The sequence below is a fragment of the Gallus gallus genome, chromosome 12, assembly GCF_016699485.2.
Source record: "Gallus gallus isolate bGalGal1 chromosome 12, bGalGal1.mat.broiler.GRCg7b, whole genome shotgun sequence".
NCBI classification, from domain to species: Eukaryota; Metazoa; Chordata; class Aves; order Galliformes; family Phasianidae; genus Gallus; species Gallus gallus.
Window position 1 is genome coordinate 5,944,666 of NC_052543.1, and position 21,426 is coordinate 5,966,091.

At 46.7% G+C, this 21,426-nt stretch overlaps 1 protein-coding gene and 1 long non-coding RNA gene across 8 annotated transcripts in view; one reads left to right on the top strand and one right to left on the bottom strand.

Moving 5' to 3' along the window:
* Window positions 1–1,356: 1,356 nt before the first annotated feature.
* The window catches only part of FBLN2 (fibulin 2), a 115,374-nt gene continuing 95,304 nt past the window's right edge, over window positions 1,357–21,426 (top strand). Inside the window, exons 1-4 of one of the 7 annotated variants that reach the window (XM_040646675.1) lie at window positions 1,357–1,430; window positions 9,908–9,997; window positions 10,656–10,716; window positions 12,333–12,472. The gene's annotated coding sequence lies outside the window, so the exon portion shown is untranslated. Of the gene's footprint in view, window positions 1,431–9,907; window positions 9,998–10,655; window positions 10,717–12,058; window positions 12,187–12,332; window positions 12,473–19,682; window positions 19,768–20,441; window positions 20,646–20,716; window positions 20,888–21,054; window positions 21,417–21,426 lie in introns of those variants that run through there. The other 6 variants (XM_015293442.4, XM_015293443.4, XM_040646677.1 and 3 more) reach the window with 6 other exon arrangements.
* Window positions 16,506–21,144, bottom strand: LOC121106654. Its single transcript, XR_005839399.2, has 2 exons — window positions 20,876–21,144; window positions 16,506–18,768 (listed from the first exon to the last, which is right to left on the bottom strand). It is a non-coding gene; the product is annotated as an uncharacterized LOC121106654 (long non-coding RNA).

Below are 21,426 nucleotides of genomic sequence, written 5' to 3' on the forward strand. Positions count from 1 at the left end.
CAACATGGCGGCAGTGGCTGCCCCAAGCCCACAACATGGCGGCTGCAGCTTCCCTGTGCCCACAACATGGTGTCAGTGGCTGCCCCAAGCCCACAAAATGGCGGCTGCAGTCTCCCTGTGCCCACAACATGGCGGCTGCAGCTTCCCTGTGCCCACAACATGGCGGCAGTGGCTGCCCCAAGCCCACAAAATGGCGGCTGCAGTTTCCCTGTGCCCACAACATGGCAGCAGTGGCTTCCTCAAGCCCACAACATGGCGGCTGCAGCTTTCCTGTGCCCACAACATGGCGGCAGTGGCTGCCCCAAGCCCACAAAATGGCGGCTGCAGTTTCCCTGTGCCCACAACATGGCGGCAGTGGCTTCCTCAAGCCCACAACATGGCGGCTGCAGTCTCCCTGTGCCCACAACATGGCGGCTGCAGCTTCCCTGTGCCCACAACATGGCGTCAGTGGCTGCCCCAAGCCCACAAAATGGCGGCTGCAGTTTCCCTGTGCCCACAACATGGCGGCTGCAGCTTCCCTGTGCCCACAGCATGGCGGCAGTGGCTGCCCCAAGCCCATAAAATGGCGGCTGCTGTTTCCCTGTGCCCACAACATGGCAGCAGTGGCTTCCTCAAGCCCACAACATGGCGGCTGCAGCTTTCCTGTGCCCACAACATGGCGGCAGTGGCTGCCCCAAGCCCACAAAATGGCGGCTGCAGTTTCCCTGTGCCCACAACATGGCGGCAGTGGCTGCCCCAAGCCCACAACACAGCGGCTGCAGCTTCCCTGTGCCCACAACATGGCGGCAGTGGCTGCCCCAAGCCCATAAAATGGCGGCTGCAGTTTCCCTGTGCCCACAACATGGCAGCAGTGGCTTCCTCAAGCCCAAAACATGGCGGCTGCAGCTTTCCTGCGCCCACAACATGGCGGCAGTGGCTGCCCTAAGCCCACAAAATGGCGGCTGCAGCTTCCCTGTGCCCACAACATGGCGGCAGTGGCTGCCCCAAGCCCACAAAATGGCGGCTGCAGTTTCCCTGTGCCCACAACATGGCGGCAGTGGCTGCCCCAAGCCCACAACACAGCGGCTGCAGCTTCCCTGTGCCCACAACATGGCGGCAGTGGCTGCCCCAAGCCCACAACATGGCGGCTGCAGTTTCCCTGTGCCCACAAAATGGCGGCAGTGGCTGCCCCACACCCACAGCATGGTAGCTGCCCTGCTCCCCCCTGGATCAAGCCGACTGCTGATGAGCTCATCAGAAACACTGGAAGATAGCTATGCTGTCAACACAGCCATCACAGAAGCTCTCTCCTCCCGCAGATGACAGGTGGGATGACTGCGTTTCTTCAAGGCCTGAGCGCACCTGGACTCGCAGCTCATTTTGAGGCATGGCACTGACTACTGAGTGCTCCTGAACAGCATCTTTCAGAACAGAGCTCTCTCAGATTTCAGGTAGGCAATGTGCTGCACGGGTTGTCACACACAAACATCTGACCGTACAGGGAATTTGGAATAGAAGCTGGGGTTATACTCTCAGCCCCACTGTAGCGTTGGAGTGAATGGACTCTTGGTAATTTTTAGAGTGAATAAAGGTGGGAGGAAAACTAGCTTGCAAAAAGTAATAGTTTGCAATTAATGAAAACCAGCTTTGCTCTCTGAAGACTTGACAGATGTAGGGATGGGACAAATGCTTTTTGGTGGAGGTTCAGCAGGTTCAGGGGGGTCACGTAGTTCACAGCACAGTGTTGGCCTGAGCTGCCGGGTGCAAACCAACAGCTTTGATCTCCTGTGCTCCTCCCAGTTGGCTGCTGCTGTGTCAGAAATGCCTCTGTTGTTCATGGGGATGGGAACGTGATAAGGAATTTCAGAGCACACTGAATGCAAAGCCTCAGTTCTTTCCTGTCTCCAAAAGCCAATATGGCTCCAGAACCAGCTGCGTGGTAAATCTTTTTCTGTAGCCAACCTCATTCTGAGGTTCCTACTCCTAGCTCTTGCTTCCCATATACCACATGAAGAAATAAGCAGGAACAAGCCCAGTGACCTCAGTCAAGCTGTGTTAAATCTTTTGCAGCCACAAAACATTTCCTCTGGCTGCCTGAACTGTAAGCAGACACCTGTAAGTTATGACTCTCTGTGGCTCAACCGAAGGATAGACAAGGAGACCACTACTGCCACATGGGAAAACCCATTGGCATTTACGGGAATGCAGAAAACATTCTTACAGTAACATGGGTGGGAGGAGAGTTGTGCCTTTGAATTTCACCCTCAGCAGGAGCACGGTGATTTCTGACACCAGGAGCAGATGCAAATGGCTGCAGGACTTCACATCCCCACTGTAGTGGAGCACCCCAGTATGATTTTTGGCTATGGAGAGCAGGCCTGTAGCATAGCTATCCATGTCTCTGTGCCACATTCCTGCTTAACAAATCTCCCACTTCTTGGCATCCAAGTGAAAAGTAAATGGGGGGAGCGTGTGTTTGGGTGATGTGACACAGTACGTGTTGCCTATGCAAAGCATCCCCATCTGTGAAGTCATCAGGGTCTTGGGTATCTGCAAACTCTTCTTTGTTTCTTGCGTAAAGACAGCATAAAGCATGAAGGGAAAAACCCAACATTTTTGAAATCCAATTCTAGGTTCACACTTGGCTGAAATTTCTTTCTATTGCACAACACCACAGTGAGCTGTGCTGGTAGAGATGGGATAGAGATGGAGCAATTTTTTATTTAGATAATTATAAAGTAATATTTTTTTACCATTTTAAAATACAACTGTTTACTGATTTGTCATCTTTTGTCTTACAACAAGGGTGGGATAATCTTGCTTTTTCACCTCGGGGATCTATTCAAGTAATCTCATCCCCTTATTGATGAATACAATGAGGTGTGATTTTCATACATGTATACTCAGAACTACAGCTACCAGAATGGCCCACATCCTATAGGAGCAATGTCACCAGCTGATACAGTGAATTATTTTTATTTCTAATAGTAGTTTTCTTTCCATAAAATGTAGAAAAACTCAGCATACTTTCCTGTATACTTTCTCCTGTGTTATAGAAAGGAACTAATTACTCGGAGCTTTAAATACAGTTTAAAAACTGTTCCTATTGCAACCAGTGCAACCAAGCAAAATACTTGCCTATTTACTGCTCGGACAGTCTGGCAGTTGGAGCAGGGCAGGTGTCAGCACAGCTGTAGCATTTACCTTTGTAAATGATAAGGGTTTGAAAGATGATTGTGTGCACTGAATGTCTGCAGTCAGGTGGAGACAGTCAGAAGCGCTGAGAATAGGGGGTTGGGGATTGGAGCACTAAGTGCCCAAGAGACTTATTGTAGTTAACTTTGTTAGAAACAAAGAAAGCAAAAATCAAAATGCAGGTTGTCGTGTGGCAGATAAAGTTCTGGGAGGTGCTGCGGAGACTGGAAAGTGAGATTGGGACCTAAGAAGTGAAATTAGGGAACTGAATGAAGCTCTGAGTTTGCTCTGTTAAAGCTTTTGCCTTTTACCCAGCCAGCTCAAATTAACAGTCTAACAGTGACTCTGCAAATCCACCCAAATAATCTGAATTTTACTTAGAATACTTCTTTTTTTCCTTGCTAAGAAATGCATTAAAAAAAAAATTAGTTTTGAAGGTCCAACTCAGGCAGTGCTGCAGGCCCTGCCTTCCCTCCCCTCCCTCCAAGAGCTGCAGGAGGCAGAGCTCTGCATGGTTTTCATTAGGAAGAAGGATGAAGCGAGTTCTTTTCTACAGCTCTTTATTGCTAGGATTTGACAAAGAAGGAGGGAGCCCAGCTTGCCTTGCCTTTGGTTTCCTACCCTTAGCAATAAATAAATAATAAAAAAAATTCAACCCATGAACTGTGCACAGCACGTAATCATTTCCCATGGATCTCCAGATCATTAGGAAACCACACCAGGCCAGCTTCCCATCACATTGCAGAGTGGAATTATGCTGGAAGAAGAGGTCACTGAGGCGAACTCCAGCTGCACAGCTGAGCAGCACAGAGGGCATACGGCTGGTCCTGCCCCAACCACACCTCTTGTGTCCGTCACCTCCACAAAGCAGGCTCAGAGAGGTCGATCTGAAGTATTGCTTGGAAAGTGCCTTGGAAAATTGCTGACACCTTTCATAAGGCCCCAGTCTGCTCATTCTTGAAAACACGCGTGCAAGATCATACAGACACTGCTGCTGTCCTGGCTACAAAATTTAGCAGCTGTTGGTGATGGCTGTGAAGAAAGGAGGCTGCAGCTGACCTGGAGGGGATCGGTTACTGGCTGTCTCTGTGGCAATGCGCTCTAAGTAATAGTTCTTTTCTGGTTACTACGGCAAAGAAGGGATGTTGGGCTTCTGAAGCATCTTCTGCCCTTCTCCTGGTAACAACCTTCAGGTTGTATGGGATTTGCATACGCTGTAACCCAACCACAGTTAACTTTTTGGTGAGAGGCAGTGCAGAGCTGACAAACGCTACTGGGTGAGTCAAAAAGAACCAACTTGCAGAAGCAAGACAAAACATGCAATTCATTAAGCCCCACCATATGATTGTTTGAGTTCCAAAAACTCTTCAAGTCCAGAAAGCACTGGTTAGGAGGAAACTAGCAGAAATCCTGTGGTTGTCAGCAGAAGAAAGCAAGGCTGCAACCTCTCTGCTCTGTGCTGCTGTCAGCTGGTGCCTGGGGTTTGCTGCAGGCACAATGCGAGCAGGCTGGTGCACGGCTTTCTGGCTGCCTCGTGGGGAGTGTTTTCTTGCAGACTCCACATTAATGCAAATAACTTCTTTCGAGTATGTTTCAGAAGCCTGCAGCTAGGGTGTGTGTGTGTGAAAGGTGCCCCATCGGCCCCCCTCTCTGCACCTTGGTGATCCCAAGGCTGCAGTGGATGGCTACCGGTCACTTCCAGTGCTCTGTGGGCAGTTTGTGAAATTAGGTGTTTGGAAAAAACCAATAATATGAAAGTATACTGGAACATTTCTTGGATCAGACTTCAGCATTACTCATGCGTCATTAATTCTCAAAATATTAAGGGAACATTTCTTCGTATTGGGCCCTATTCCGTTAAAGAGATACAAAGCATCTTGCTTGATCTGAGCCATGATGCAACACACACCAAGCCAATCCCCCACATAAGGATAGGCAGGAAACCAAAGCTGGGGCAGAAAAGAGTTGTGGGGCCTAAATTCATGGGGAAATGTGGGTTTTCTGCTACTCACTGTGTTGTGTACATGTTTTATTACTCCAGAACTGCTAGATCTCATTGTGAATGCTTGTATTGCTTAACTTTTACATAGCCTTTTCTGTTGTCACAGCAGACCAATTTCAGCTTCATTTGGCATTCCTTTAATAACTGAGACCACCACTAACTTTGCCTGCATGTCTGAGTGTGACGCGAATGCAGCTTCAGTACTGATGGCACAGGGACTGCAGCTGCATTCATTAAATCCGTTTTTCAGTTTCTGCCATTCCAGCAGATTCTTCTCTGTTCCAGACTTAGCACTGCCCTGGCATTTTTGCTGCATTTGTTACTGCTGTGCCAGAAGTACAAACAAAATGTTGAGTGAGCCTTGTTTCCGCCCTTCTCTCCACTGGCGTATAATTACTGTACCTACTACTTAACTGCTTGTATCCCAGCTCCTGTTAAACCAATAGTTGTGCACAGCTCCTTGCAACTGGAAAAATTTGCAGCATGTCAGCAACAACTACTAAATTGAATAATTTTTCTGGACAGGCGATGCTGTTCCCTGCATTTTAAGGTTGGCTTTGGGGCTGGAGCGTGATGTTGGCGGGATAGATGGGCAGCTCAAGGACTGCACCTGCCTTTTTATCACTTTCCAGACCCTCCATCCTATTATTCCTGAGCTTTTAATCTCCACTGGGTGACCTGGCTGCCAGGGTGACATTTCTGATGACAGGCTGACTTACAGCAACTAGCTCACTCTCTTACTTTACTATATATTAAGTGTTGTAGTTCATGGCTTTCTCCACTAACAAGCCTCTACAGGTGGTTTAAGTATATAGACACTGTTCAAAATTGCAGCCCAAGTGGACATGGAAGGCTGCAGAAATGGCAAAGGCCACGTGTACAATTAGAGGAAGTCAGGTAACGATGAGGAGCGCGATGCCCAGGCTGGCAGGAGGAGGAGCCTTGTGGTACACATGTCCTGCCCAGCACTGCCTGGCTCCCACTGCACCCCATGGAGAGCAGAGCACTTCTGCCTCTGGGATCCCTTTAGGACCATTGCTTTATGCAAAACCAAAATCCCTCTAAAGAAATGTTTGGATTTCTGCTTTATCTTTTGGAGCTAAATAGAATTTGCTCTAGACTCAGCATCCTCCTAATTTCCATAGGACGGCTCAGCAGGGATTGGACACAAGCTTCTGCCAGCTCCAACTCCCTGAGCTCCAATGGGGCCTCTGGTTTGGAAGATGCAGAGACAGGAGGGAGTGAGAAGGAAGGCTAGGTGGATAAGCCAGGTAATCCCTGGGCCCCAGGGACATTCATTCTCCAGCAGAGAGAATTTGCATGTAAGAGTTGACCAGCTTCCCCTTCTCTTGCATACAGAGTGGTTTATCTTGGAAAGATTGGTTTTTTTTTTCTATTTTAATGGAATTATTTTAGATATTCATGCTGGCTATACACATAAATTTGAAATGAAACACTGTGTTTGCTTTTAGAAGGTGATTATTCTTTGTCACAGAACTGATTTCTTGAAGCAAAAACCGTTTTTATTTAATCCTTCTCGCGTGTTATTTCTCTTTCTACAACGTGAAAAGTGGTTCACAGAAATTAGACCCCTGTGTATAATGCAAAAGGCAGGCTTTGAATAAGAGAGCACTTTTGGCAGACCGCAGGGTGAAATTTGCAACGGTGAGCTCTGAGGAGATGCGGTTCTGAGAAGCGGAGTGGAGGCAGGTGAGCTCAGCCAGCTGATTTCCAGTGCTGGGGTCTTCCTGAGCTCAAAAACAAGCCCTGTATCACTGCTACCTGCTTCGCTTTTAAAGCTGGTCAGTGTCGATGGAACACTAGCAAGATAAAGCGCGAGTCTATCTGAAATCTGAAGAGGGGAAAGGCTGCTTGATAAGCTGGAAATTCAATTGCTATATTTTCCAACAATTTTCTCATCTCTGGCACATCAGGTGGGAGTTGGTGTTTTCAAGTTGTTAGCACCGCGGGGAATCGTGATGAAGAAAAGCCTCAGCATGACACCAGCCACTGCAGCACCACGTGGGGCTGAGGGACCGCGGGCACCACGCAGTGCGGGAAGGGAGCCACAGTCCTGCAACAGTCAGACATCGCCCATGGTGGGAGGAAGTGGGGAGGAGAAGCACAAATAATGATGGAAGCAGCGACATAAATGTCACAAGGGAGGCAAAAACTGCTTTGTTATTTCTGTCAATTGAACTAGAGTGAAAATTGAGATGTGCTCAGTGTGGTTTTGCAGCGGTATAGCAGGTCTGTGGTTATGAACTACTGGACTTGATGCAATGGTACTACTTGGTAAGCACTACATTTCCTAGATGTGAGAACTTAGCTAGGAGTGTTAAATAGCTGCTGTAGTCCTTCCTTAGCAAAGATAGCAGTTTCATTTTTCTCAGAAGCTTTTCCAAGCAGGCAGCCTTCCTTCCCACTGTCTCTCTGAGGGGCTCACAGACTGCTGAATGTCTCTGAGCACACAAGGTTTTCTCAATGTCTTACGAGCTGGCTTAGTTGTTTAATGATTTTATATACATATACAAATTTTTCCTTCAGGGATGTGAAAAGGTAAAAGATGTCAAATCTTAACACTATTCAGTTTAAAGAGGTGCTCCCAATGAACTCACCGTTGGGATTCGGTTACCTGCACAGATTTCTAAGGAACTCTGTGGTGGAGCTAAAATGGAAGCTAGAGGTGGCCGTTGGACCTACACAATAACTGTCCTCCCATAGTGGAGGTTGCCCTGGGTTGCAAGGAGGGGTCTGTAGCAGCCCAGCATCACCCAGGGCTGTGGCCAGCCCATTGAATGCCTGTGCCAAGCTGGGGGCATCCAGCCCCTACAAAGGGTCTGCTTCTCCCTGGCATTTTGCCTGGTTGCTCAGGCAAGAAATGTATGCTCTCACTGTCCGTTTGCAGAAAGAATACTTCATTCTCTTTTTGTGTGGGTCTGTAGGGGCACAAGACATTCCACTCAGATCATGAAGCTCAGAACCTGGATGCTACAAGTTGCTACAAGATGCTACATCTTCATGAAGTACTTCCAACTACTGTTGCTGGCCTTCTTTCTCCAAGGCTTCTGCTTAGGAGAAAGGTACAGCATCTTACCAGAAAAGCTGAAAATCAAGATGAATATCACTTACACTTCTCTTGGGTATTTAGATAAGATCAGTGACTTCCTATGATATGGAAAAAATTGAATACGAACAGTTCACCTAGACCCTACTGCAGTTAAAAGTTTAAAAAGTGCCAGCAAGTGGATGAAAGATAAATAAGCTTACCATTAAGCTAATGAGTCCCATATGTTTTTATAGTCAAATAAAACTGAATGTACTGAAGAGCCAAAAAGCGGATGAATGAACCACGACAGACATCCCAAGATCATGTTTAAAATGCAAATATTGGTATTTCTCACACATTTTTCCCTTATGTAAATTGTATCTAAAGAAGGCATTGGGTAGAAGAAAACGCATTTTTGCCTTTGAGCTCATACTCAGATGAACGCAGCAAACTCAACTTGAGAGAATACCTACTGGCTGCTATAGTTACTGGAGACTGCAGACAGTTGGGGAGTTGGGGAGTTACAGAGCAGATTTGCCATCATGTAGGAAGCTGAGCCTTAATTAGATCCAGACCTACAAAGATTCATCCGAGAAGCTTTTTCTAAAAATGCAAGACGCATTTCTCTCCTGGTATAAAACTAAAAATGGAGGGTTTGGGGAATCCAGAAATAGTTATAGTCAGAAAGCACTTCAGTACCAGAGAAACTGTACTGCTTCCAGGTTACTTACTCAGAAGAAAAAAGGAAAGGAGAAACAAAACTCATTTTCTTATGAGATTGATGTTACTTCTGCTGAAAAGGTATACTTAATATATATATTATAGTATACATTATAAAGAAGTATTATATATTTTTATGTAATTCTTCCTCAGGGAAGAATTTTGGTTCCTTTGCTAAAGGTTTGGGCTACTTAGCTGCACTGTTGCAGTTCTAGCTGCTGCTGTCACTAATAGTTATTGCTTTGCAGGTCTAAAGATTAGCCCATCTTTCTCCACCAGTGATGTCATTTAATTGGGCAAATTACATCTTATAAATACTTCTGGCTGAAGGCTGTGAGTTTCAGGCTCCTCTCCAACAAAAAGTATGCCAAAATTCCTCTCCTTCCCTTAGAAGGTGTCACTTTGAATTAATGAAGCTACAAACTCAATTTGTGTGAGATGGACCAGCCTTCCCATGCCTTACCCCAAACCGTGCCTCTCATCAGGCCTCAGCGCCCTGTTCCAGCTGAGATACAAGGATGGAGGTTGCAGTTATGTTTGTTGAGTGCAGTTATTACAGTGCATGCTCCTGCATGCTAACGTATACTATTAGGAACAGAGTAACTGTATGGTGAGTTTGGAACCATTGCAAAAGGAGACATGGGAAGAAGCTCTGTGTGATGTTGGCTGTTTGGGCTGAGGAAAAGGGTTCTTGGTCAATGCTATATTCACATACTTCTGCAGTAGATGCCATCTTCCCCACCGATACTGGGAAATGATCTGGGAAGCAGCATGTGTCGAGACTCAGACAGTTTTCTTGTGATACCCCTTACACATAATGATATATATGTAATGTACCAGGCACTAAACAATGCTTGGCTGAATGGCAGTCAGGTGTGTTTTGTTATCTGCTTTTCATATATAATTGTCACAATATTTTTTGCCTTCTTCTAATATTCTTAATTTTCTGATCTCCTTTTTAGGGAGAACAAAGAAGAAAAGTGCCCTTTTCTTCCTTACCTGCCTTCTGTTTTCCCTCTCCTTGGGTGGGACACATTTCAATATCTTATCAGGTTCGTACTCTGCTTTTCATGCCTGGATTAATGCAAATATCCCTTTGCCCAGCAGCAGCATAGCACTGAGCTGCAGCACTTTGTCAATGCCTTGTTACTGTCCGTGCGGTTGCAGGTAGGGTACTTAAAGTCACCCGTGAAATGCCTTGGAAAATTCATGGTTGTTAGAACTTCACTTGCCTTATCACTGCCACAGTAATTCTCATTAGCTTGACTTCCTTTTAAACTACCTTCCTGAAAGCCTATAAAAGCTGTGAATATTGATCACATTTATTTAAATAATAGTGCCCTCTCGGATGGAAGGCTTAAATAGCCAGCAGGTGACTTCCCCTCAGAAAGGGACCCTTGGCCAGCCCAAGCTGTGTGTCCCCACTCGATGCACACTTGAGAGCTTTAGCCTAAAACATCTTTTTAAACTCATAGCACAAGGTTTTTAGTCTTTTTTTTCTGCACTTTGAAGTGAGAATACAGATCTTAGCAACTATGAAACAAGAACTGAGGCCAGAATGGAGAGAAGTGGGTAATGATGTACTGAAGCTGTACTGGTTTTTAATGCCAACTGAAGTTTTTTCTTTCACCTTCTGTGCACTCTCTGATTACTGAAGTGTTTGTTGTTGCTTTGCGATTGTTTTCTTGTCTGTTTGTTTTTAATTTTCAGGTCTGCTGTTCTGAGATCAGATTGCATTCCTTCAAGCCTGTGAGACAGCCAGCTGATCAAGGTTTGTTTGTGGTCCACATTACACCCATAACATCACTGAAATACAACGTAGCACTGTGGAGGGTAATGCAATGTAACCCTAAGTGCAATGTAAGGGTTATGTGACACTCCTTTGGCTGCAGCATGGTGCTGTCATGTGCTGACATCAGCTGCCAAACTGCTACAAGCCACTAATGACAACTTCCTTCCCTCATATCCGATTGTAAAGGCACTAATAGATCCAAACTGGAGATCATATCTTGCTCACCAGATGAAAGGAAATCATTCTCCTCCAGATTGGCAGAGTTAAAATGGGAATGCCATTCCTGCTTCACCACAACTAAAGCTCATTTTATGATTCAACATTGGGGAGAATAGCTGCATTTTCTTGTTTCTCTTCTCAGTAACCAAAAAAGGCTCCGTCTGGGAGATCAGACTATCCATCCTTACGAGGTGCACCATATGTTTTCGTCTTTTTTAATTACTGTACCCTTTACAATCTTAGATAAATGCCATACTTAGTGCTTTACTTTACAATTAATTCTCTCCTGCGGGGAGATTTTAAGTCTCTGTCTCTCATCATATGTGAAGTGTAAAGGAGAATTGCAAATTTACATTCTTATGGGCAAACAATGGCTCTGTTTAGAAAACAAACTTTAAACTACTATTACATCAGGATGCTTTTCAGCAAATGCTGTGTTAGTGCCACAGAACAGCAAATGCTGGAGATGAAAGACATTCTCTTTACAGCGCTGCGTTGCATAAGGCAGAGCATTGGTTTATTTGAAGATAAAGGTCTACATAAATAAAAAAGACATCAGTTCAGGTCTCTACATGTTTCTAAGACAACCTGTATTGAGGGCTAAGCATGGATTTACGTCTCAAGCAGGATTTTGGTAACCAGTGAAGAACTGAATCTATTTGCAGTTCTCTCCCACTCCTCAAACCCACATGCACTTTGCATGTCTCTCTCTCTCAGAAAAGGAAAAAAGAAAGAAAGAAAAGTGTGGTAAATAACAGCTTGCAAGCTTAAATTTAGCCCTGCCGAATCTTGTGCAGAGATGACTGAAGTTCTGCTGGGAAACTTCTAAATGGCAGGCAGCACTTCGGTGCGGGGCTGGCGGCACGACCTGGTGCTGGGGCCTGCAGGCTGCTGAAATGTCACAGCTCCCTGTCAGACACAGGAGGGACTGTCTGCACCCAGCACCTGGGGGTGAAATTCAACAGCAGTGTGCTGAGAGGTGAGCCATGGCTGCAACTGGGTCCTGCAGGCAGCTACTGGCCTTGGGCCAGCTTCACCAGAACCCCATCCACACGCAGGGCTTGTGGTGAAAATAGGGGCCTTCCCTACTGCCCTGGTGGAAGAAGCTGGCACAGGCTGGAATCCAAGTGGGCTCCAGGTTTTCTCTCTGCTATTCCTCATGCAAGAGTGAAGCCTGGGCTAGCTGTAACTTTTATGGAAAAGCCCAGAGGACCAGCAGGTGACACACAGGTGAGTGGGGCTGTTCTGATGAGCTGTTGCCATAGTATCTTGGTAATACCAGTTTTGAGTTGACAGATTTCATCTTGAATATGCACATACATGTGTATATAGAGAAAAGTCCCTCTGTGACCCTTCACTTTTGCATTCCTTTGAAGGTGCATGGCTTACTCTGGAGACCACCAGAATAGGATCTGTGCACAGCTGAGGATCTGCCCACTGCTGCCTGAATGCTTCTTCAGAGCAACATTTCCCCAGAAACTGCGCTGTGTGGATAAGACAGACCCATCTGCTGCAGGTAGAGATTTTTTTTCCCTAATGGCTGTAAAACTAACGGGCTGCATTTTCATTCTCTCTGGCATTGTTAAGGAAAAACAGGGATATCCCTAAATAGTTTACATCTGTGCTCTGAATCTCAAAGAAAACACCCAGCCAATTTTCAGGAGAGAAACTGGAGGCAGCTGTGAAGGGGGTGTTGCTGCTGTCCGTCTTACGGGGTCGTCTATTCCCTTCAGTGGTAACAGGAGAACTATATCTAAGGCAGTTGTGAGTTGGCCTTTGGTTGTGAACTGACTAGTGCCACATAGTATTATAGTCTTGTTATTTCCCTATGCAGCAGCATCCATAAATTCAGCATAGAAACACGTACTGTAAAAGGGATGCCTGTTGTATGGATTTAGCTCCAAAGCTGTAGTTTTAGCTTTGAAGGAAAGAAGAAAAGGAAAAACCTCAGCTGGATTTTCCAGAGCAGGTAACTTTGGGACTACTTAACCTTTAACTGAGCTGATTTTGTGTGAATAAGGTATGCTTATGCAAGATGACATCTCCGAGTAGTCCTTGTGGTCTCATGAGGTAGTTTTGCTAAGAACTTGGCTAACTGCATGTCTGTGCTGCCCAACAACAGTGAGGATGTTTTGCCTCACTAGATGATAACTTTTGCGTGTTGTTAGAGATGCATCATGGTAGAAGTCAGTTCTCACTGGCTCATATGGCCTTCAACTTTCTAAGGCTGAATTATCAGGTCTCCAGACTGATTCAAGGTTTTATTAGTTCTACACTTTATTCAGTTTTGGAAGCCTCTAATGTGAGGCCTTGGTCCTGGCTGGAGACGAGACATGGTCTACCAGACCTTAGTGACAGTTGCCCATGTCCATGCAGCTGTCAAAATGCAATTTTTCCTTATTACTTTGGATCATTTACACATTAAAACAAGCAAGAAAATCACTAGTAACAATTGTATGTTAAATAAGGGTGAAGTTGGTTCTCAACACGGTGAGTTTAAGTCAACATAATGCTAATTTTATATATATATATATATATATATATATTGTGTGTGTGTAAAAAAAAAAAAAAGTGCTGAGGCTGTTAATAGAGAATTGCTTTGGGGAAAAATAATGATTGCTTTGGAGATACCAACAATTTCCTGGTGGGATCAGAAGACAGCAGTAAAACTAGCAGCCTGTGCCACATCCATTTCCACATTTACCTATTGTTGGTGTGCAGAGCCAGGTGGTGTGATACAGCTCTGCCAGCCTCAAGGCTGGATCCGCTCCTGGACTAGGGTGGACTAGAGCTGGTAATGATAATGGCTTGCAATAGCTACCAAAGGCGTTACTGCAAGGAATTGCCTGTCATGCCCCTTCCAAATAGTAGACAACATCAGATAACAAGTTCCATGCAGGGTAACATTGTACCATGTGAGGGAATGGCCGGATGGGTAGTTTATTTGTATAGCAGGTATTAGGAGCCCAGGGTGATACTAAGGTATAGACCTTGGTATCTTGGGCAGCGTGCAAGTGTTTCTATTTGATTCACCCACTAGAGGTAAACCATAGTCTGTGTGAGGTAATTATAAGAGTTTACATACTTCTTTATCAGAGGAGACCATGCTGTATCTCTAAAATGCACAGGCCCCTCCTGTGCATATTGATAGTGGGTCTCTGCTTGGGAAAAACTGAGCTGGAAAGCATCAGAGTGGTCTCTGTCCTGGTCTGGTGGGTCACAGTGCTTACGCCACTGGGTTACACCAGGATCCTTGTGAAAAATCTGAGTGCTGGTTAGAACAGGCTCCTGAGTGCAAGTTGTGTATGAGGACTGAGCAGTGCCTGACACATGGAGTAGATGGGACGAAGCAACAGCTCCACTTAAGTGAAGTGGTGGAAAGTGCTGCTGCAATTTGAGATCCTGATGGAGGGTGAAGAACTGGGGAATGCTTGAACAGTGTTTCACTTTGTGGTTCTGAGCACGAAGGATGAGACAGAGGTAGTTTCATTTATGATTCTGCTTGGTTGTGAAGACCCACATGTTTCTAACAGTTTTCTGGAAACTCAAGGAGTGCAAAAAGGTGGTGGGCAACTCTATATGGCAAAGCAGAAACCTGGGAAATGGTAAAATGGTACTTCAGTGATGTGAAACATGCCATCTGATGTTGCTTTGTCCCAGGAGTGAGGATACAATCTTCCCTGTACTGTTAATGAAGTGTGTGATGGGGAGAGAAAAGAGCTTGTGATTGGGAATATTTAGGACCACGATTAAACATTGAAAAAATACTGTATGCTTAGGAAATAAGGGAGTCTTACAGAGGCTGCTGCATGTGAAAAGCCCACAGGTAACTAACATTGTGTACATGGGAGTTAACCACAGGTTTTTCAAGAGCAGAAATATGAGTGTATGAGAACCTGTCTGCAGGTCAGTCTGTGCCGTGGCAAGGGCACAAACCCTATTTTTGGAAAGTTTGGTGGTGTGAGCCCTGTGCACATGGGCAAAGACACTGCCCCCAGCAGCAACAGCTCCTCCAAGTAGTTAGAAGGTACTGCAGCAGGAGGTGCTTATGTGCTCATCTTGGAAGCAAATGGAAGAAATATTTATTTGAAGGTGGTCATACGAATCTGAGCTCTCACACTGAGAGCAGAAATACTGTCGTGAAGAGAAAAGCTCCTGGCTGCTGAAGTTGAAAAGGTAAGATTCAGTAGTTGGCAAGTGTGTAAACTAAGTATGCGAGTAAAGGAATGACAGAAGATACAATTTACTTTGGGTTAAAAGCCTGGCAAGTCCTCACTTGTGCTGAAAGGGCAGGGAAAAAACAAGAAGGCCCACACAAACTTGAGAGAAAGCTTAGGGTCAGCCACACTGCCTGCCTGGGGCTGGCTACGTGCGCCTGCAGCCTCTCCGGTTTCATCCCTGATAGGTGGGCTGTGCATCCCCCCACAGCCCTGGCTGCTGCTTGTCCCCTTGCTGCAGGGCTGCTGCCTGAGGCACAGAGCTGGGCAGCCCCACTTCTTCAGGAGAACCCCATATCCCTGCCCTGTGCTCAGATATCAACAGGATCAGGAGACAGTGGTCTGGCGCAGCCCAACGGGGCACTTCGCTGCCTGTGTTTCCATTGCTGTCAGTCCCTCAACTGGTTTTACTGCCTGTCAGTTCCTCAGTCTATGCCCTCTAAGGACACTTTTTAATTCCTCCTGTGCTCTGAGTTATTCTGGACTGTGCCACCTACTGCCACACAGTGCAGCGTGTATGCACCTTCACTGGGCATTTCAGCCCTGCTCACAGTTCAGCTGCCAGGCTTCTCCTCATTTACTTTCCTCTTGCAACCTGCAGCCGTCTTGGCAGTCACACTGACTGCTCTCCTGCATCCTACCTACAGCTATATCCAGAAAGGCTGGGTGCAGTGATGACAGATCTCTGCACCCACAGAGAGTCCCACTGACGTTTGCAGGGCTGGATGTGGGTGCAGAAACCCACATCAGAGGAGCCCACACAGCAGGAGCCCGTGGGCTATGGGTCCTAGCAGGGAACCTTCAATATTTGTAATGTTCTGCTGACATTTCAGTATTGTTATCCCTTCTTAATTTAAGAGTGTTCTTCAGAATCCAAATAGGAAGCACCACTTGGAGGGTAACTGCACGTGATGCAGCATGTTGGAGGTCATTCTTATCTTGGATATTTGCTTTGTTTGGTTTACAACCTGCACGTAATTCAGTGCAGCAAATCTGAAGAGGGTTTAAACAGTGGGCATTAGTCATCACATCCACCACCGAAGGAGATAAAGCTTCATCTTTATTTTTTTTTCCCCACACCTTTCAAGGTCAATATTGAAACACTTTCAGAAAAGAAAGGAGGAGCTCATTGTTTCAGTTTTATCCTCTATTTCTTCACTGTCAAAATGTTCAGGAGATCCTCTGAGAGGATTGAAGATTGCCAGGAGGAAACAGGAGAGGCCAATAGGGGTAACTGGGGAAAATGCAAATCTGTCTGCTTTCTGCATGCCTGCTTTGTCAGATTTAAGCCACTACTGCATAGTGAAAAATCAGTCCAAACTGAAGCGTATCTGATGCACTCACCCAAGGTTTCTTGGGAACTTTATTATACATGATGATAATGAAGGCAGTGAGCCCTGGAAGTCACCTGCCTCTGTGGTCACGGGGAAAAGGAAGAGACTGATCTCAATAGAGGTTTTGTCCCTGTAGCATTCGTCATCCAAAAGTTCACAGACCAGGTGATGTTTGCAGGTGCTCCCTCAGAGAGGGGCTGTGCACACTGGCACAGTAGCTGCAGACATGCTTTCTTCTGAAAAACTGTTAGCAGTGGCTCTAGTCATGTCTGTTATGAGAGCCATGGCTTCTTTTGTGGACGAATTGATGGTGAGGAAGCCTCAGATCAAAGAATAGCTTCAAGTCAAGTTCCAAGACAAAGGTTGTTTTCTTGCCATTTTCACTGAAGAGCCATTTTTTTGTTTGGTTTATGTACAACTTTTAGATACTCGCATTAATGTGAACGAATGTCTTCCTGAACGCTGCTTGTAAGTGCTCTTGGTCTATCAGTACATTAAATTAACAGCATGTCACAGTAGGGCACATTTGCTCCTCATTCAAAGAATTACGCTTCATTGTTCCGTTTCACATGTGCAGCTTCCTCCAAAGGCACTGAATGAGTGTAAGAGAGTGAAGAGTTTGGCCAAACAGCTATAGAAAAAGCAGCTTATGATAAACTGTAAGAGTAAACAATTCTCACACCGTGTTCACCCAGTACAGTGGGAATCCTCCCGTAAGCCTTTTCTTTAGCTTTCCTCTGTAAGAGTTCAACCATGCAGGTCATGGCAAGACTCGGCGAGCCTCGGTGATAAAAATTTCCACACCAGTATGAGACTTTTTCCACTGGGATGTTCAGAGCAGACATACATTGGATTTGTTCGGATTGGGCTGGTCTTAAAATGGCACAGTTTTCTTCTGCTTTGAAATGTGTTGGAATACTGATGCACTGATATTTCAAAGCAGCCACGTCTGCTTAAAGCTATTCCTGTGTGACCTATACATTTCTAGAGTTTCCCAACTGCATGTTGCAATAAAAGGCATGCTGCTGAATGGCTGACTTAGGCCAAGTAGGCATTGTTTTTCTGTTGCTTTATGACATCTTTCTGAACTCTAAAAAAAAACTGTGGTTGGATGAGAACATATGAGAAAATATTTCAGTCTGAGTCTGCCCACACTTGACAGTTCTTCAGCCCTGCTCTGTGGTTATTCAGAGTAGCGCTGCTTTACAGTGGGAATGCTATAGCTGTGTGGAAGAGATAGTCATGGAACAGGTGTGGCAAAATAGTTCCTGCAATGTACAGTGGCAGGATAAAAGGAGTAGAAGATGCTGCTGGTGGGGTCCCCACTGATCTGTAATTAGGACAATATTGCTTGTGGCTTTTTGTGTGTGTGTGTGTGTAAGCTCTGGGATTCTGAAACATAGCACCTCATGTCAGAGAAGGGAATTCCTATGCTTTGGAGCTTTCATTTGGAAAAGCTCCATTTGCTTGCTATCGGGTCAAGTTCTCTAGGCCCAGCTATGCCATATATAGAGGCTTCTCTCTGTGTCCACCTTTCCTGACTGTCTCACGGAAGGAGAATGCAACACCAGCTCTCTCCTCTTTGGTGCCCCGTGCAGAGAGAGCTGCAGGATTGCTGAGGATATGAAAAATGGACAAATGAAAGTCCAAAAGAACATTTTTCCTCCCTGAGTCAGACTTCCAAAGAGCTAGCTCGGCTTTCCAAAGCTAGTCCCTAAGTGGGTATGTGCTAATCCCACCCATGGCGATGGCTGCTCTGTATCCTGCGTGGATTCACACGGCCTGCCTTACCCTTTAGGTCCCTGAACATTGTCTTTTGTTAGCTTTCTTTCATTCAGAGATGATGGATATTTCCTTTTAGCTTCATTTTATTAAGCCCTGGGTGTATTAGCTCTTCAGTGCCACTTGAATACAAAGCAGAATATTTGAAAGGATCAGATGATGTTAGAAAAAATAATTATTTCTGTGCCATATGTTTGCTCAGGAAGATGGAGTGATGGCAGTGCCTAAGGATGGACCACAGCGTAGGGCTACATCTTCCAGTTAAGGCTTCAGCCTGAGACCCTGAGCACAAATTCTCTGCATCTTCTCCCACCTAAAGGTTCACCAACTAATGCTGTGTCCATGTTTGTTTCCTCCTCGTGTCCCACACTTCAGTACGTTCACCTCTGGGTACAGCAAGGGCACTGGGAATGCTGCTGCACGAGTGGTGAGATAGGCATTTAACTTCGGTCTTTAATGGGATCTCCTGCTGCCTCCTCCTGCGTTGGTAGAACAAAAGTGGTGGTAACAGTCAGTGGGTGTTTTCAGAGTGAGGAAATTTCATGCTGAAGTTTTGATGGAGCCACGGGTACCGTTCAGATCCCCTCTTAGATCTGAGGAAGAATCTGTGTGCCTGAAAGCTTGCTGAGTATTTTCCATAGGTATGAATCAGTCTGATGATACATGTCAGTCCTAGACTATGTCTTGCTGAAACCATCAGGGCCTTAACAGCAAAAGCTGCTGGAGTGGTTCCAGGAGCCCCCTTAATTCCTGTTCTAGACTATCACAGCCACAGGGTGGACTCCAGTGGACTTTTGTGGTCTTTCCCAAACCAGTGTGACTCCGACCCTGGCATACAGTGCCAGCAGATGTGGGATCCTCCCACCTCAGCCACAAACCTATGGTGCAATGCACAGATGAAACAGCTGACTCTGCTGTCTCCCATCTGCTCGTGGCACAGCAGGGTGGCAGCAAGTGGCACTCCCAGACTATCACCAGAAGATTTAAGGAGGCTGTAAATGCCACCTTCAGAGCAGCAGTGCTCACAGTGCATTTTTGCTGAGGTGGAGAGAAATGCAAGTCCTCCAGCAAGTTATTCATCTGTTCGTTCTCTGCTTCCTTCTTCAGTCAGATGAAATTCAAGACTGTGTAGGATCATTTTTGGAGGGTTGATTGTTTCCTCACAAAGTAAATAGCATTTTTCTCTTTAGCTAAAGTTGCACAACAGTTTTGTACAGTTGTGCTTGCCTTGAGGGTGTCCAGCAGCGACTGGCAGCGACCCCTCTCCCCATACGCATTGCTGCATTGCACAATAAGGCAGTCCCACTTTCCCAAGCTTTGGCCGTGTCAGACAGGATACCACATTATTCAGAAATGGAAATTCTTACCCTGCTACTTTTCCATAATTGTACACACATTTTGTCGGTGCAGATCTCAAACTTGCCTGTGAATGGGAGCTGCTGAGGGCCAGAGGCAGCCCAAATTTCTCCAATTGCTAGGTAAAGTTCTGTTTTTACTGTCAGTGAGAGTGGGCTGGGCTATGTTTGCTAGAAGGAGAGGGGAGGGCATGCTGAGGCATTTCCCCTGCTGTGATAGAGATGGGGGGGAATCAACCCAGCACTGCTGTAAAGCTGCTGATGCATCTCTCGGTCACTGGGAAAGCTGAATCCACAGCCAGGCTGTGGATGCTCAGCTACACCCATCTGCAGGTAGCTGTCGCTGTTACCTGTGCTGGGGCCAGGCTGCTGGGACAGAGCCTTTTCAATGAAGGCTGAACTGGCAGTCTTGGTGGTGCACTGAGTGATGGGTTTCTCTGGCCCTGCCAGCAGGCCTCAAGCAGGGTGAGCGGTGAGGTCTGGATGTGTGGGGGTGTTTGGGCAGTCCCTTTTTCACATAACTAAATGCTGGAGGAGATGGATGAGCTCTGCACTATGATACCAGCCTGTCTGGGTGTCCTTCTGCTGCCTGCCCCAGGGCATCACGTAGGAGCTTGGGCTCAGCCCTAGAGCCAGACCAAGGGCTGACAGTGGCTTATGCTGCAGGGGGGCTGAGACCGGTGTGCCATGAAGGGTGGGATGGGCTGCCCGTGGCTGAGCCAGGGTGCTTTTGGGAGCCCTACAGGCACAGCCCTGCCTTTGTCCATAAGTGAATGGTGAGGGAAAGGCACTGGGGTTTTTCTTACGACCCTCTGAGGGATGTTTTCTCAATGACAGAGTGCTGCATTGACTTGGTTCTTCCCAAAGCCTAGTCTTTAATTTGTACCAGGACGGGTCTCTACATCTAGTCTCTATCGTCATAAGATATGACAACTGGGCTCTCGTGATGGAAAAATTTGGCTCAAAATGAGTGAAATGCTCCCGTGACAGGTTACAGCGAGGTAAGAGAGGGGTGGCTTAGATCTCAGTCAGCGGCAGTGGGACAGAAAGGAAGTGAAAAGCCCTCCTTAGCACAATTTCGAAGCCGACTTTGATTGACTGAGCGGGCTTAACGTGGGCAAACCCAGGTGGCAAGGCACCTCTGCCCCCTCGGCGGGCGCGGGGCTCGGCTTTCACTCCCCGCTCATTTTTTAATTTCTTTTAATGGAAGCCCAGGAAATGGGATGCAGACCTTTCTCCTCAGGTGAGCGTTACAAAACAGCCTCCCTCGTTGTTTCGGGCTGCCCAGCCTCGCTCCGCGGGCTCTCCGGGCTGCGGCTGGCCGCGCTGCGGAGCGGCTCCGCTCCCGGGCGAGAGGGGCAGCCCCGCCGCAGCTTTCCGGCCCCTCCCTCCGCCTCCCGGGGTCCCCTCGCCCCTTCCCCGGCGGAGCGGAGCGGAGCAGCACGGTAAGTGCGGCGCTTTGCCGTCCCGGGCGCCCGCCGGTGCCGGGCGGAGCGGAGCCGGCTGCAGCCCCTCGGAACGGGGGACGCGATCCAAAGCCGTTTCCTGGCTACCGGGACAAATATGCAAATATTTCCTTATGCTGTTTCTCTTCTCTCCCGTCTTCTCTTTCTTGTTGTTGTTCTGAAAGTGGCAAATTGTCAAACAACAACAACAAAAAAGTTGCTGTGGATATTTCGGAGCTGTTGCTTTATGGAAAACAACTCCCTGGGTGGAGGCGAGAGCAGCCTGCGGTTCGGTGGGAGTGTTTGCAAATCAGATGTCACTTGGAGGTAGGGGAAA